Source organism: Pongo abelii, chromosome 21 (assembly GCF_028885655.2).
Source record: "Pongo abelii isolate AG06213 chromosome 21, NHGRI_mPonAbe1-v2.0_pri, whole genome shotgun sequence".
NCBI classification, from domain to species: Eukaryota; Metazoa; Chordata; class Mammalia; order Primates; family Hominidae; genus Pongo; species Pongo abelii.
The window spans coordinates 49,307,971-49,325,393 of NC_072006.2; the positions used below are offsets into that span (position 1 = coordinate 49,307,971).

Genomic DNA, 17,423 nt, shown 5'->3' on the forward strand with positions numbered 1-17,423 from the left:
ACTTCCATGCTGGACACTTAGGACAGCCTCTTCCTCCCAGTGCTCTACTGAGAAAACTTCACAGCACACGTTCTTCAGAGAAATGCTTATCACAGAGTGCATCTAGAAGGGTGCACTTGGATCTTAGAGGTAACACACTGTCCCTATTCTTTTAAAAAGAAGTGCTATCAAGTCAAGAGCAGTAATAACTATATGCTTGTGCTATTAACAATCAGACCCTTCATGAGGGGAAAAGAGTTTATGAAAATTAGAACTTACGTAGTTTTAAGTAACAAAGATATGTTTATAGACAAATAGAACTATACCTTCCCATGGGACCTGTGTTATATACTAATCATGATATTGTCACTATTCTCTCCTCTCTCAATCATTGAAATCATAGATTCCAAGTTGTAAGTCAGACCCCAGATTGGAAGCACTTTATTTCTTCAAGATGTTTGCTCATTATAGAAAACATTTAGGAAGCACATTTTAAAGAACGGTTTTATACCAGAGAAGCTAAGTGTTTTTATCTCTGAGCCTAGACGAGCTTACTGCTAGGAATATGGTGTTTAAACCTTTCAAAATGAAAAACTAGGACACATGGTCTTTACAAAATTTTTTTTCTGGTTTAGGAATTTATACACATTTGAGAAGTATTACCATGGCATAAATTAATTCACATTTGATTATACCAATTAAACAGTTGCCGAAAAGAATAAAGGACTATGCTAAAATATTTAGGCTATATACATACTAATCCTTTTACAGAATAAGGATTAAACCTATCTTTTTTAGAGTCTTCAACCAGAAAAATGAACAAATGATAAAAACATATTTAGCAGTTTGAAGGTCACACGCACACACACACACACACACACACACGCGCACACACACACACCCTTACCCCTATCTAGACCTAGTTTATGTTTTTGACACTGTAGAGAGTTCAAGTCCTAAGACTTTATGGCCATTATAAAAAGATTCTGACATGCTTTGCGGACTTCTTGTCTGCTTTTGTTGCAGATTTTTTTTTTTCTTTCAAAGGATTGCTTGAGAGGATATTTCTTTTTTGGGTATTTAGGTTGTGAATCTGTCACCCTTCATTACATGGGAGTACCCAGCAGTAAGGCTTACAGAGTGTTGTATACTTTCCAGAAACTGAGTGCTATGTACTTGCAATCTTTTCCACGCTAAGAAATCCCCAATTTTAAAACTTCGACCTGCAAAGTAGCTTACTTAGGGAATTTCTATTTGTATTCTTGACAAGTTTTCTGTAAGCATTCTTTTTTCTTTCATGTGTTTAAAATTGGATCCTATTTAGTCTGAAGATGCCTTTTAAGACTACATCTATTAAATAAAGTGAGATCAATTTGCATTTTAGCTTTCAAATTTTGCTTGGGATTCTTTGGGCTTTTTTTATTTGGCAGGAAGAGAGAGCAGCAGCTTGGCCTTTTTGCTATCTTGGAAATTTCCAGCCCAAGAAAGCATACAGAGGCATAGCTTGCAGGGTTTCTTATGTGATTAGCTAGCTCTTTTCCTGAATTATTAAGCTGCATTAAAACAGTAGCTCGGTGCAGTTGGTGTTTTAGGTTTTCATACCTTCTGAAAGATTAATATTCCTACAAGAATGAGGTTACTTTTGATGCCTCCCTTTAGTGCTTTCAAACATCAAGAGCCTCGCATTCTTGTACTCTACTTCTATAGACATTTACAATTATTCTAGGAGGTGTAATGGGTGTTTACTAACTTCCTGAAAGTGTTTCTCTCACAGACTGTCTTCCTTAAGTGTGAAATTTATACACCAATTTAAAACTACAGTGTCCCCCTTGTCAATGGGGGAATATGTTCCAAGACCTCCACTGGACACCTGAAACCGTAGATAGTGCTGAACCCCATTGCCGTCAGTCAGAATGTTTCTGTTTGTGTCTTTCACCCACAAATTTAATCCCTTTTCTGTCTTAACCAAGTGCTTATCACACAACTGTGGTTGAAACTTTTGCTCCTTGAGGTATGACAGCAAAACTAGCATGTATTTCTTTTTCCTTCTTCACAGTATCATGGGTAGAAGATTCATTCTTACTGTAATCTTAGCAGCCTTAGTGTATGATTTTTTGTTGTTAGCCAACAATGTTCATCTTTTCACTTAAAGGAAGCACATCATGGTTTCTCTTCGGCATATGTGAATTGCCAGCATCACTACTCTTGCATTTTGGGTCTATTATTAAGTGAAATAGGGGTTCCCTGAACACAAATACTGTGATACCAATTCTGCAACAGTCCATTTGATAACCAGGGTGACTACTGAGTGACTGAGGGGTGGATAGTGTGTATAGCATGGTTATGCTGGACAAAGGGATGATTCACATCGCAAGCGGGATAGAGCAGGACAGCGCAGGATTTCATCATGCGTCTCAGAATGGCACACAGTTAAAACTTAGGAATTGATTATTTCTGGAAGTTTCCATTTAATATTTTCAGACTTTGGTTGACTGTGGGTAACTGAAACTACAGATAAGGGGGAATATAATATACTCTTAAAATAGAATTTTTCTTAAAGAGCAATCATAAGCAACCAGGACTACAGAATTTTTTTCATTTTTTTCCTTGTAATTTTATTGCAATTAGGATACTGAATTAGTTGCTTATTTTGATTTTGGTATGCATGGGTCAATTTTGAGTAATTGATACAACTTTATTTAATGAGCTTAAATTATCCTCTTAGGCTTATGTATTGATTACATATTTTCAATGCTGAAAAGCCTAGTGTCTTACTGGTGCTTGAGAGAACCCAGTAAAAAGTCAGTATCATTTTCAGATAAAGGCTTAAAGATTAAGGATCTATTTCTTTATTAAATATTTATTAAGAATTATTTTTTGCTGGCCTGCTCTGTGAAAATATATTAGATATAGTCTTTACTCTCAAATAGGTCCTACTTTAGTAAAAGAAAAAGATACAGGATTGAGAGAGGAATTGGAGTTTGTGCTGAGCTGGAAGGTTGAATGGGCAGCCCCCTAAGCAGAAGACAGAATTAGATCCAGCAGAAGCTTGGAGGTGTAAAAAAGCATGGCACCTGAAGGAATTGGGAGTTGTTGTTAGTATTTCTGACTAATGAGCTCATAAGTCTTTTCGTTTATTTAACGTAATTTTATTAGTTCTCTGTATCTCAAATGTGTTACTTGATATAACCAAACTTGCATTTCATTTTTAAAAGTTAAAATTCAGACCTTTCCCTGATTTAGAATGACCCCCTCTTCTCTGCACTATAAATGTGTGACGAGATAAAGTTTTTTTTCCCATAGACTCTGACCACAGGGATTCTTCCATCTGTCAATTCCTATAGCACATGTTGCCCTGACACACAATTGGCCAGGCTTTACAGTCAGACACGCTAAGGTTCCTATCCTAATTCAACCACTTACAACCTCTGGGACCAGAGGCAAATGCCTATATCTCTCCAAGCCTCCAGTGTCTGCGTCTGTAAGATGAGGGGTAAGAGTACTTATTTCTTGGACTGTTGTGAGGATTACTTGAGATAATGCATGTAAGGTGCTGAGCACAATGTCCAGCACATAGAACTCAATTAAAAGTATCTCTAATTAATGTTAGTGATCATTAGCCCTCATTAATACCCCAGACTGTAGCTTGTTTTCGTGACTTCCCTACCTCTTTTCTCTCCACAACTAGTGTGAAGGGAGCATGCCATATACTTTTTTTGTCCCATACCCACTCTTACCCATACTCCTCTATCCTTACATGGGTTCTGACACAGAGTGGGTACTGGCTACATTTTAAAAAAGATGTAATGCTAGATATCAGCAAGTAAACCTTGGGGGATAGAAAAGTTTCTGATGGGTTCTTGCTGTAGAGAGTCAAGGTAAAATGACAGGGAAAAAAAATCTGTGTTTGGTCAAAACTATATTACCTTTGGTCGAAGGCTGTTATAAAACTCATAGAACAAAAACAAAACAAAACAAAGCAGGTGCCTTGTGAATTCCAGAGCAAGTTGTAAAAGCTCATGCCAGAATAGAGTTGGAATAAATTCTAAGCATGCAAAATACTACTTTAAGAATTTTGTCCTGTAAATTTAAGAATGTTTTTTAATTACGGTAGCTCCCAAACCTTAACTATGGTTTTGCTTTCCATGGCTTCAGTTACCCACAACCACTGAATATTAAATAGAAAATTCCAGAAATAAACAATTCATGAGTTTTAAATTATGCGTCATCCTGAGTGGTGTGATGAAACCTTGTGCCATCCTGCTCCATCCTGCCTGGGACATGAATCATCGCTCTGTTCAGCATATCCACTCTGTTGCACCCATTAGTCACTTAGTAGGCATCTTGGTTATCATAAAGACGGTTGTGGTATTGGTATTACAGTGCTTGTGTTTAAGTAACCCTTTTGTTTTATTTTAGTATGGAAATTTATTTATTTTTTTTACTTTTAGGTTCAGGGGTACATGTGCAGTTTTTTACATAGGTAAACTGCATGTCTCTGAGGTTTGATGTACAGATTATTTCATCACCAAGTAATTAGCATAGTACCCAATAGGTGATTTGTTGATCTTTTCCTTTCTCCCACTCTCCACCCTCCAGTAATCCTCAGTGTCTATTGTTCCCCTGTATGTACTCATGTTTTTGTTGTTTAGATAAGTGAGAACATGCAGTATTTGTTTTTCTTTTTTCTTCTTCTTTTTTTTTTTTTTTTTTTTGAGATGGAGTCTTGCTCTGTCTGTCGCCCACGCTGGAGTGCAGTGGTGTGATCTCAGCTCACTGCAACCCCCGTCTCTTGAGTTCAAGCAATTCTCCTGCGTCAGCCTCCTAAGTAGCTGGGATTACAGGCATGTGCCACCACACCCAGCTAATTTTTATATTTTTAGTAGAAACAGGGTTTCACCATGTTGGCCACCCTGGTCTCAAATTCCTGACCTCAAATGATCCTCCCACCTTGGCTTCCCAAAGTGCTGGGATTACAGGTGTGAGCCACCATGCCTGGCCTCAGTATTTGTTTTTCTGTTCCTGTGTTAGTTTGCTTAAGATAATGGCCTCCAACTCCATCCCTGTTGCTGCAGAGGACATGATCTTGTTCTTTTTTATGGCTACACAGCATTCCATGGTGTATATGGACCATATTTTCTTTATCCAGTCTACCATTGATGAGCATTTAGGTTAATTCCATGGCTTTGCTATTGTGAATAGTGCTGTGATGAACCTAATTGTGCATATGTCTTCATGATTTATATTCCTTTAGGCATATACCCAGCAATGGAATTGCTGAGCCCAATGGTAATTCTGTTTTAAGTTCTTTGAGGAATCACCACACTACTTTCTGCAATAGCTGAACTAATTTACATTCCCACCAGCAGTGTGTAAGCATTCTCTTTTCTCCACAACCTCACCAGCATCTGTTATTTTTTGACTTTTTAGTAATAGCAAAAAATTCTGACTGATGTGAGATGATAATCTTACTGTGGGTTTTTTTTTTTTTTTTGAGACTGAGTCTCGCTTTGTCGCCCAGGCTGGAGTGCAGTGGCGCGATCTCGGCTCACTGCAAGCTCCGCCTCCTGGGTTCACGCCATTCCCCGGCCTCAGACTCACGAGTAGCTGGGACTACAGGCACCCACCACCATGCCCGGCTAATTTTTTTTTTTTTTTTTTGTGTTTTTAGTAGAGACGGGGTTTCACCATGTTAGCCAGGACGGTCTCGATCTCCTGACCTCGTGATCCGCCCGCCTCGGCCTCCCAAAGTGCTGGGATTACAGGCGTGAGCCACCGCACCTGGCCTGTTTTTTTTTTTTTTTGGACACAGGGTCTTGCCTGTGTCACTCAGGCTGGAGTGCAGTGGTGTGATCATGGCTCACTGCAGCCTTGACCTCCTGAGCTCAATTGATCCACCCACCTCAGCCTCCTGAGTAGCTGGGACTACGGGAATGTGCCACTACACCTGGCTAATTGTTTTTGTATTTTTTTTATAGAGATGGGGTTTCACCATGTTTCCCAGGCTGGTCTCAAACTACTAGGCTCAAGTGATCTGCCCACCTCAGCCTCCCAAAGTGTGATTACAGGTGTGAGCCACTGCACCTGGCCTCATTGTGGTTTTCATTTGCATTTCTCTAATGATTAATGATGTTGAGCACTTTTGAATATGCTTGTTGGCCACATGTACGTCTTCTTTTGAAAAGTGTCTGTTCATGTCCTCTGCCCACTTTTTAACAGGAAAGTTTGTTTTTTGCTTATAAATTTGTTTAAGTTCCTTGTAGATTCTGGATATTAGATCTTTGTTGGATGCATAGTTTGCAGATATTTCCTCCCATTCTGTAAGTTGTCTGTTTACTCCCTTGATAGTTTCTCTTGCTGTGCAGAAGCTCTTTAGTTTAATTTGGTCTCATTTGTTGATTTTTGTTTTTGTTGCAGTTGCTTTTGGTGTCTTCATCATGAAATCTTTCCCAGGTCCTATGTCCAGAGTGGTATTTCCTAGATTATCTTCCATAGTTTTTACAGTTTTAGATTTTACTTTTAAGTCTTTAGTTTATCTCGACTTGATTTTTGTGTATGGTATAAGGAAGTGGGGGGGAGTCCAGTATTTTTTTTTTTTTTTTTTTTTTTTGAGACAGAGTCTGGCTCTGTCACCCAGGCTGGAGTGCAGTGGTGTGATCTCGGCTCACTGCAAGCTCCACCTCCTGGGTTCATGCCATTCTCCTGCCTCAGCCTCCCGAGTAGCTGGGAATACAGGCGCCCGCCACTATGCCCGGCTAATTTTTTGTATTTTTTAGTAGAGACGGGGTTTCACTGTGTTAGCCAGGATGGTCTCGATCTCTTGACCTCGTGATCCGCCCACCTCGGCCTCTCAAAGTGCTGGGATTACAGGCGTGAGCCACCACACCCGGCCAAGTGGGGGGTCCAGTTTTAATCTTCTGCATATGGCTAGCCAGTTATCCCAGAACCATTTATTGAATAGGGATTCCTTTTCCCATTGCTTGTTTTTGTCAGCTTTGTCGACGATCAGTTGGTTGTGGTTGTAGGTATGCAGCCTTATTTCTAGGCTCTCTATTCTGTCCCACTGATCTGTATGTCTGTTTTTGTACCAGTGCCATGCTGATTTGGTTACTGTAGCTTTGTAGTCTAGTTTGAATTTGGTTAAACCAACTTCAAACCTGCAGCTTTGTTTGTTTTGCTTAGTTTTGCCTTGGTTTTTTGGGCTTTTTAAAAATTCTGTATGAATTTTTAAACTGTTTTTTCTAATTCTGTGAAGAATGTCAGTAATTTGATAGGAATAGCATTGAATCTGTAAATTGCTTTGGGCAGTATAGCCATGTTAACAATGATTCTTCCCATCTATGAACATGGAATGTTTTTTCATTTGTTGGTGTCATCTTTGATTTCTTTGAGCACTGTTTTATAATTCTTTAAGTAGAGATCTTTCACTTCCCTGGTTAGCTGTATTCTATTCACATATCTTTCATTTCCCTGGTATTTTATTTTTTTGTGGCTATTGTGAATGGGACTGTGTTATTGATTTGGTTCTCAGTTTGGACGTTGGTGTATAACAGTGCTACTTATTATATTTTTGTACATTAACTTTATATACTGAAACTTTGCTGAAGTGGTTTATCAGATCAAGGAGCTTTTGGGCAGAGTCTATAGGGTTTTCTATGTATAGAATTATATTGTCTGCAGACAGATAGTTTGACTTCCCTTCTTCCTGTTTGGATGTCTTTTATTTCTTTCTCTTGTCTCATTGCTCTGGGAGGACTTCCAGTACTGTTGAATAGGAGTGGTGAGAAAGGGCATCCTTGACTTGTTCTGGTTTTCAGAGGGAATGCTTCCAACTTTTGCCCATTTAGTATGATGTTTGCTGTGGGTTTTTAGTAAATGGGTCTTACTATTTTGAAGTATGTTTCTTCAGTTACTAGTTTGTTGAGGTTTTTTTTTTTTAACATGAAGGGATGTTGAATTGCATCAAAAGCCTTTTCTGCATCTGAGGTAATCATGTGGTTTTTGTTTTTAGTTCTGTTTATGTGATGAATCACATTTATTGATTTGTGTATGTTGAACCAATCTTGCATCTCAGGGATAAAGACTACTTGATAGTGGTGGATTAACCTTTTTATGTGCCGCTGGATTCGATTTGCTAGTATTTTGTTGAGGATTTTCACATCTATGTTCCTCGAGAAAAATGACCTGAAGTTTTTCTGTTTTTGTTTTTGTTTTTTGGTGGTGGTGGTTGTATCTCTGTCAGGTTTTGGTGTCTGGATGATAGACATAGATGGATGCCTCATAGAATAGGTTAGGGAGGAGTCCCTCCTCCTCAATTTTTTGGAATAGTTTCAGTAGAATTGGTACCAACTCTTCCTTATACATCTGAGGAGAATTCAGCTGTGAATCCATCTGGTCCTGGTTCTACATTTTGTAGCTTGTGTGTATAGAGGTGTTCATAATAGGTTCTGGGAGTTTTTTGTATTTCTGTGAGGTCAGTGGTAATGTCCTCTTTGTCATTTCTGATTTTGTTTATTTGGATCTTCCCTCTTTTTTTGATTAGTCTAGCTAGTGGTCCATCTATCTTTTTATTTATTTATTTATTTATTTATTTTTTCAGAAAGCCAACTCCTGGATTCATTGGTCTTTTGCATGTTTTTTCACATCTTAGTTTCCTTCAGTTCAGCTTTGATTTTGGTTATTTATTTTTGTTAACTTTGGGGTTGGTTTGCTCTTCTTTCTCTAGTTCCTCTAGTTTATATGAGTAACCCTTATTTTACTTAAAATGGCCCCAAAGCATAAGAGTTGTGATGCTGGCAATTTGGATTTGCCAGAGAGAAGCTGTAAAATGCTTCCTTGTTTATCTCTTATCGTGCCTAATTTAAAAATTAAACTTTATCATAGGTATATATGTATAGGAAAAAAATTGTGTATGTATATATATATATACACATTATATACATACATATATACACACATTATATACATATATATATATACACATCATATATCTACACACACACACACACATATAGATATCTAGCTAGATAGTACCAAAATATATACATCTGTGGTTTTGGACATCCACTGGAATGTATCCCCTGTGGATAGGGGGACTACTGTAATCACAAAAAACTAACAGTATGCAAGTACTTCATATTTTAGAAAATGTTATTTAAAGAAGAAAACTTGTTTTTTGTGTTTGCCATTTATTAAATCATATTCTTTATATATACACATGTGTACACACATGATGTACTGAGTCTCCTCTCTAGGCTCTATGGACAAAGTCTTTGGGTTATTTGAATCCAGTCTTCTAAGAGATCCATGTCAGAGGTCTTGTCATTACATCACCATGCCTACTTGAAGCCAGATTTCTTTGATTCACCCAGGCTTATGATCTGCATTTCATTCCAGTCTTCTTGGTAAATATTTTTTATATATGTGGTCAAGTTTTCTTTGTTTGGAATTTTGATAATGAGAACTACAAGTGTTGATTAATTATAAACCTAAAATGGGATTGAGGCAATTGTTAACTCATCATGATTTTGCTGCTTTCCCTCCTTATTGGAGAAGAATTAGGAAGCCTTTATAGGGGACTGATGGAAAAATAATTTGGCATGACCATAATTTGAGTCAGAGAAAGTCTCTTATTAAAATTCCCACAAGGCTTATTTAAGGAGCAAGGTCTTTTGAAACTAATGGTGTGGTACTTACTTAATCCACACAAGTTATGATTTGATTGTCATCTTCTTTGATTTTTCTGCTTGGCTTTCTGTCATCTGATGAGAGATTACTGCATTACCTGAGAATCTCATCTTATTAGAGTCACCTCTACCTAAACTAGAATCCATTCCTAAATTGTAACATATTCACATCAAGAAAGAGTAAGTATCCTCGGTACTAAATTAGTGCTCTAGATGCCTTTTGACTGCCTTTGTACATTTTTTTTGTTGCACTTTTCCAGACTTTCTAGTGGCCAGTGTTGAGGTATGGGATGGTATGATGGCGGCTTCATTCAACTTTTTAGCTTCTATCGAGCTTCCCTGTCATCTTGCTAAATTCCAAAGGTGTGTTGTTTCCTCATCCTTGGTCACAATAAAACATCACCTGAGACGGGATCAGTCTGACTCTCCCATCCAGAAGGGATGATGTGTTTGAGAAATCCTGTTTGTGACACTGGAGGAAGAATTGTGAATGTTCATATATGATACATATGGAATTGAAACTTGTCCTTAAAAGCTCTGGCAGGTCTCTCTTTGATGGTTTTTAGGGACAATAGACTTTTGAGGTGAGAGTTTGTAGTGGCAGAGGAGCAGAACTTTGAAATAGGCCTAAACCCTGTACTTTGGATATGGGCCAGACCCATTTGTGTTCCCTATGGGACTGGTTGACAAGGGAAGAGGAAGCTGTACTATACATTCTCATGTGTTTAGTGTAGCTTGACTCTGCTGATTCAAGATGGGCTAATTGTCAGTGTAATTCCTTTGAATTATCTCTGTGATGAAGTATCAGCTGGAGCTTCCCAGTGGGTCTCTGGGCCAATTATGCAGCCGACTTTGAAAAATGGTATGATTCAGAATTTCGGAGTTGCTAAGGTGATTTACGAAGAAATCAGTTCCCATCAGCCTTCATTATTCATACTGATGCTGGGAATCAGGACTTTGCCGTGGCCTGGCCCAGAGGAAATAAACCAGGTGGGTATGATTTAGGGTTTCTCACATAGAGTTCAATAGAGGTGCCTCTGTGTATGTGGTATGTGTCCTGTACCATGTTGTGAGCTCATCTTAGAGCAACAGCAGCTATTATTTACATTACATACTTCCTCCATTTCCCAAAAAAGGATATAAGGTGGTAGCCCTCACTTACCCACTTTCTTTCTGGTGGATGCATGACATTATGTTATATACCTTACCAATACCTCCAAACCTCACAACTGCCGTTGTAGAACGAATAACGTCCTCCATTGAAAAATGAGAAAATTGACGCACATATTAGATGATTTATGCAAAGGCATCCAACTACCAAGGGCAGAACTAGTATGGAACCCGGTCCATCTGACTTAACACCAGTGCTCTTGCCCCTGAGCTGCTTCTCTGACAGGTGTATTGCCCTTTATATTCATGTTGCCCAGCAGTGTTCCTGGCCTAGTGTAGCTGCCAATAAAATTGGTTGATTTGATTTGAATCATATTCAGCACCCTGGAGTCACTGCACCTCAGCAGCAGCACCATGTGTGTAGTAGGCACTTGGTATTTTTATGTGAACAAAAGCAGCAAAATAGACAGCATACCCATTTTATAGATGAGAAAATGGAATCTCAAAGAGGACAAGTAACTTGCCTAAAGTCACCCGTTACCACTAGTGGCATTTCTGAATGTGAGGGCCATCTGATGTATCTGATGTCAGCTAAATTCATAATTCTTCCAGTCTTCCACATTTTTCACAAACACACTCCCATTTCCAGAAACCCTTCATGTTTCTTCCAATTGCTTGTTGTCTCTTCTAATTCCTTGTTGTATCACTTAAATTATTTTACCACTCTTATCCTCAGTGACCTCATCTCTAAAAGGAGAATAATGGTGATACCTACCTTACAGATGGATGAAATAAAATAGTGCAGATAAAATGCTGAGTTCAGCACTTAACAGATGCAAATGGTGAAGTAATTAACATGCTTCTTCCATATCTATGTGTAGAATCCAACAGTAAGACAGCATTTGTATCCCCCTAACAGAGTGAGGCTGAACTTTAAACTAAAAATATGTCTACTTTAAGATACAACACATTTCCAAAGATCACGTCTTTTAAGAGAAATCTCATCTGCACAAATGTTGTTGCTTTTACTTATTCAGACATCCTTTGGCAGACATCAGACTTCATCACACTGGGTAAAGGCGATGGTGAGGGAAGTTTAGGTGTTAGACAATAGTGAGTGAGTGAGTTCCCATAAGACATTAGTACTGTCAGGCTCGGAGCCCATCCTCTTCCTTTACCCAAGACTGATGTGTTGCTTAGCCTTACTATGGCAAGGAAATTCTAAATAACCATGATTAAGAGGCTTATTTTAGTTTCTCCTTCCACTGTGATCTCTCCCAGAAAGAGACTCAGAAATCTTTATACTTGGTCTGATCTCTTCAGCAAAACCCACCTTCAGTAGCAAGTCTGTGGCTCTAGGGTTGGCCTTTATTTTGTCTTGTCCAGCAGGATCGTGTCTCTTATTCTTTTGATGATCTCATTCTTTCTGAAGTGTATTTCTTATAATAGAAGGTCTTTTTTGTTTGAATAAACAGTTTAAATGGACATGCCTTTAGAGATAACTGAGCCGGGACTGGAGCCTTGCTTCTTATCAGACAGTACAAAACACAGACATTTTCATTAAGTGAACAGAGATTTCCTTTGATTTCAAAAGAATGTTGAGAGGAATTACTTTTAAGTTTAAAAGCTCCTTGAGGGCAGAACTCACTTCTTATTCTACACTGACTCTTCTCAGCACCCATCCAGGACCTTGTTGCATATGATGATGCCCCATGTAAGCTTGCTTCATTGGTTTCAGTGGCTTTTGTTCTTAGTTGACTAGAAATGAAGGATAATTTATTCATTTCTTCAACCAGTATTATGTTTAGCATAGTAAACAAGACAAGGTCAATCCCTTACAGAACTTATATCCTAGTAAGAGAGACAAGTAAAAGAAAATAAATAAAAATAATTACAAGGTACATGATTGTTTTGAAGAAAACAAGAGGCTGAGATAGAGGATAATGGAGAGGAGGCAGCTTTTCTAGATAAGATGGTCAGAAAAGGCTTGCCTGCATCCTCTGAGGAGTTGACATCTAAACTAAAACCTGTAGGATAAGGAAGAACAGGGCATGAACCATGCAGGCAGAAGATTCATTAACTCTGTAGGCCACTGAGGCTGGAAAAAGTAGGGCCTGTTTGAGGATCTGAAATAAAGGGTAGCTGTAGGTTCCTGAGCAAAAGAGAGAGTAATAGATTATGAAGTTGGAGGGGAGGCAGGGGCCAGCCATATGAGGCCCATGTAGCCACTGATGAGTTGGATTTTATTCTCAGTGCAATAGGAAAGAAACCTAAGGGTGATGTGATTGGATTCATTTCTGTATTTTTAATTATGTTTGTTACTGTGAGATGATGATAGCCTGGACCAAGGTAGATGGAGATGGAAAAAAGTGGTTGGGTTTGAGTTATACCAATATTTCAGGGACAAAATTGATAGGACTGCTAAAGGATTGGGTGTTGGCAGGAGGCGGGGGTGAGGGAAAAGGAAGGATCAGGGATGATTTTGAGCAAATGGAAGGATGATGATACCATTCCTGAGATGGGGAAGACTGGGGAGTAAGGAGACAAGATTTGAGGATGAGGAAGGGATGTGGCTCAAGAGTTTTGCTTTGGATGTGTTAAGCTGCAGATTCTATTAGCGCGGTGGCTCACGCCTGTAATCCCGGCACTTTGGGAGGCCGAGGCGGGCGGATCACCTGAGGTCAGGAGTTTGAGACCAGCTGGCCAACATGGCGAAACCCTGTCTCTACTAAAAATACAAAAATTAGCCGGGCGTAGGTGGCAGGCGCCTGTAATCCCAGCTACTTGGGAGGCTGAGGCAGGAGAATCGCTTGAACCCAGGAGGCAGAGGTTGCAGTGAGCTGTGATCTTGCCACTGCACTCGCCTGGGGGACAGAGCCAGACTCCGTCTCAAAAAAAAAAAAACTATCAGATCTCATCAGACTTACTATCATTAGAATAGCATGGGAAAGACCTGACCATGCTATTTAATTACCAAGATTTAATTACCTCCCACTGGATCCCTCCCATAACATGTTGGAATTGTGGGAGCTACAATTCAAGATGAGATTTGGGTGGGGACACAGGCAAACCATATCACAGATTTTCACGAGATAATCAGGGACTGAAATATCCAGTGGGAGCTGATCTGGATGTGCTAGTATGGAGTATGGGTATCACAGAATAGAGAGGATATTCACATCCTATGGGATATATGAGGTACTGAATGGTGATATTTCCCATACCTCATGAAAACAGCTCAAGCTACTTACATGGCTGGATTGAGAATTTGCTGCTTCAAGATTCTGGCTGTAGCAAGACTGTAGAACCACAGTTATTTTACTGCAAGATGTTCATTTGAAATGTATTTATGCCACCAAGGACCAGGAAGGTGAAATGCTACACTTGGCGCCATGAAACTATTGTCTGAGCTTGTTTTTCGGAAAAATCCATATCTGGATGATATGACTGAGTCATCAGCAGTGCCTGGCTGGCTGTGTTGTAATAGGTCAGATGTAACTTAAGCCCCAAAGTTCTTAGGACAGCCATAAATTAGTCTGAAGGTGGCTGAGATAAGGCAAGGGTGCTTGTTGCCCCCAGATTAGAATCAAGGGCAACAAAACTGCCTAGAAATTGGAAACCCAGGAGAAGTTTTAGGCTAGAGACAGGCAGCAATACTTTGTGACAATTTTACTAACAGAAAAATAAGGAAGATACAGAATCATGTTTATCAAACTTGAGGATTTATAAGAAATATCTGTATGCTTCTTTAGTTTATTTTTATTATTATTTATGTATTTTTGAGACAAGGTCTCGCTCTGTTGCCCAGGCTGGAGTGCAGTGGCTCAGTCACAGCTGACTGCAGCCTTGGAGTGGGCTCAAGCGATCCTCCCATCTCAGCCTCCTAAGTAGCTGGGACTATAGGTGTGCACCACCACACCTGGCTAATTTTTTTTTCCCCCATAGAGATGGGATCTCACTATTTGCCCAGGCTGGTCTGGAGTTCCTGGGCTCAAGCAATCCTCCCACCTTGGTCTCCCAGAGTGCTGGGATTCAGGCATCAGCCACCATGCCCAGCGTGAATAGCTTCTTCAAAATGCAAAATCCTGTGCCTCACCTCCCAGGGAGTCTTACTAAGTAGCTTTGGATTGGGGCTCAGGAATCTGTATTTTTAGCAAGTGATTCTGATACAGGTGATCCATAGGTCATACACTGAGAAACATTGAGTCTGGAAAGACTTCTGAGATCATCTAGTCAGCCCTGTCTTACAAATGGGGAAATTAAGGTCCAAGGAGGAGAAGGGGCTTGCCCAAAGTTGCAGAATAAGTTGCAAAGTCAGTGCAGCTCCACTAACTTATATTTCTTCATTTTGCAATTTATTCTTCATCCTAGTGGCTAGATGAAAAGCAAGTCTACCCTCCTAATTCCCGGCTCCCCTTCTTTCACACTATTTTTTATTTTCTTTTTTCCAGAGCACCTTCTAATATAAAAATAATTTACTAATTTACTGTGTTTATTGCTATTTTCCTTGCTTCATTAAAATGTAAGCTTCACAAGGGCACTGATTTTTGTTTGTTTGTTTGTTTGTTTTCACTAAAGTAGCCTATGTGCCTCGAATAGCACCTGACCCATAGTAGGTGTTCAATGAGTATTTGTAAATGGATGGGTGAAAAATATTTTGTTAAACTGTACATAAGTTAACAGGTATTATGTACCAGCCCTTAGGCATTAGCACAAAATAGAGTAGAATATTTTCTTTTTCACATGTTTGATTCTAGCTTGAATTAGAGGTTACAGAAACAGCTTATTTATGGAAGATTAATTAGAGACTTACCAATCATATGTACAATAAGAATAAGAATAGCAACAATAACAACAGTGATAACTTCCATTTATGGAATATTTACTATCTGCCCATCACATACGATATGAAGTTCTGAGCTAAGACTGTCAGACCATTATCTCATGTAAGTCTTAGTACCGCCCCAGGGTGGAGGAACGAAATAGTATTGTCTGTTTTCCAAAGGAGGAAACCGAGGCTCAAGAGGTGAAATTACTGTTTAAGGTTACATAGCCAGTACAGATTTAGGACCTGTGATCCCAAAGATTACATTCTTAACTACCAGTTACATTCAGTAGTAGGCTTGGGGAATTCTCTCTTTGCAGAAGGAATTGAAAATGCCAAAGACTAGGCAAGCATTGCTATTAGGGGTGTCCTTGGGCCAAGAACACCAACCTCTAAGGTAGTATAAAACCACAGGCTGGAAAGATGCATTTTTTTTTTTTCAGCCCGACTTTCCAGCATTTACCCACACTCTCAAGTCTTCCATTCTCACATTACAAAGAACCTTTCGTCTTGAACTATTAGGGTTTTCTCACTTCTCAGACACCCTCCCTGAAGCAGGCCAAGGAAAATTCCTGTGGTGACAGGCCATTTCTAGGGAGGCCACTGTAGCACTTCACACTTGCTCTCACCCCACCCACTCAAGGAAGGGTAGACAGACAGAGGGCCCTTCACCCAGCTCCTATACTACTTTCCTGTGGAGACCTCAGGAAGGGGCCAAGGATCATGATTTTCTAAATGTGGGCACAACAGACCTCTTGTAAGACTCTGAGTTCTTGAAACACTGTACCTATTAAACTGGTTGTGAGCACACAGAATGAAGTATCACCACCCACTGTGGATAATGTCAGCATTCATTCCCACCCCTGACAGCCAAGATTGGCCAGGCTTGGAATCATTGAACACTCCACACATATGGCAGCAGAGCCCCTTGCCCCACAGCTGCAGACACAGGTTGAACACTGGTACACTCCTGGGCTTTTATGAAGAGAGGCTTATAACACCCATCGCCATCTTTACACACACAGTGCAGCAGGTACTGTGCTGAGAACTTTACAGCCGTGATCTCATTTAATTCTTATAATACATGTGATGAGGCACTGCTGTCTGACTTCTGTAGATGGGGAAGGCCTGGAGAGATTGGTAACTTGACAGAGTCTCATGGCATCTGCAACAGGCAGAACCACATTTTAAACAAAGGTTGAGTTAGTTCTAAAACCTGTGCTTTGCTAGTCTGCTGTTCTGCAACACTGGTTAAGAGCATAGACTCTAGAGCCACGCTGCCTGGGTTTGAGTCTTGACTCTGCCACTTACTAGTTGGGAGACATCGGGCAGGTTACTTAGCTACCCTCCTCCTTGGGCTGTTCATCTGTAACATAGGGATAATAATGTCCTTGTAGCATGGGTTGCTGTGAGGATTAAAGGAATCCATACATGTAAAGCACTCAGTGTCTGGTGCATAGAAAACACTGAATGCCAGCCATTATTATTAATTTATATATCAACTCATTGTTTTTCTCTGGATGATAGAAATTTGAGGTTTTTCTAACTACCCACCCTTACCCCAACCCCTGCCAAGGGTTGTGTCTGTATTCCCAAGGGGCTTAGAGTGTTACCTGGTATATAGTAGCCTCAAGTAAATGCTGGTGATGATAATAGGGCAGTGCTAAGACATTGGGGGTGTGGGAAGGCAGGGTTAGGGGATGGCATCTGCGCCTCATCAGCATCTATCCTCCATGGTGTCGTATCCTGAAAGTGGGAAAGATGCTGTCCAGATAGATGCTTATCTTGTGGACAGAACAAGAATGGGGAGGCAACCATTATTT

The 17,423-nt window shown here is 39.8% G+C and overlaps 1 protein-coding gene across 4 annotated transcripts in view; it reads left to right on the forward strand.

The window, feature by feature from the left end:
- STK4 (serine/threonine kinase 4) overlaps positions 1–17,423 on the forward strand; it is a 113,176-nt gene that overhangs the window by 90,425 nt on the left and 5,328 nt on the right. The gene's annotated exons all lie outside the window — the stretch shown is intronic.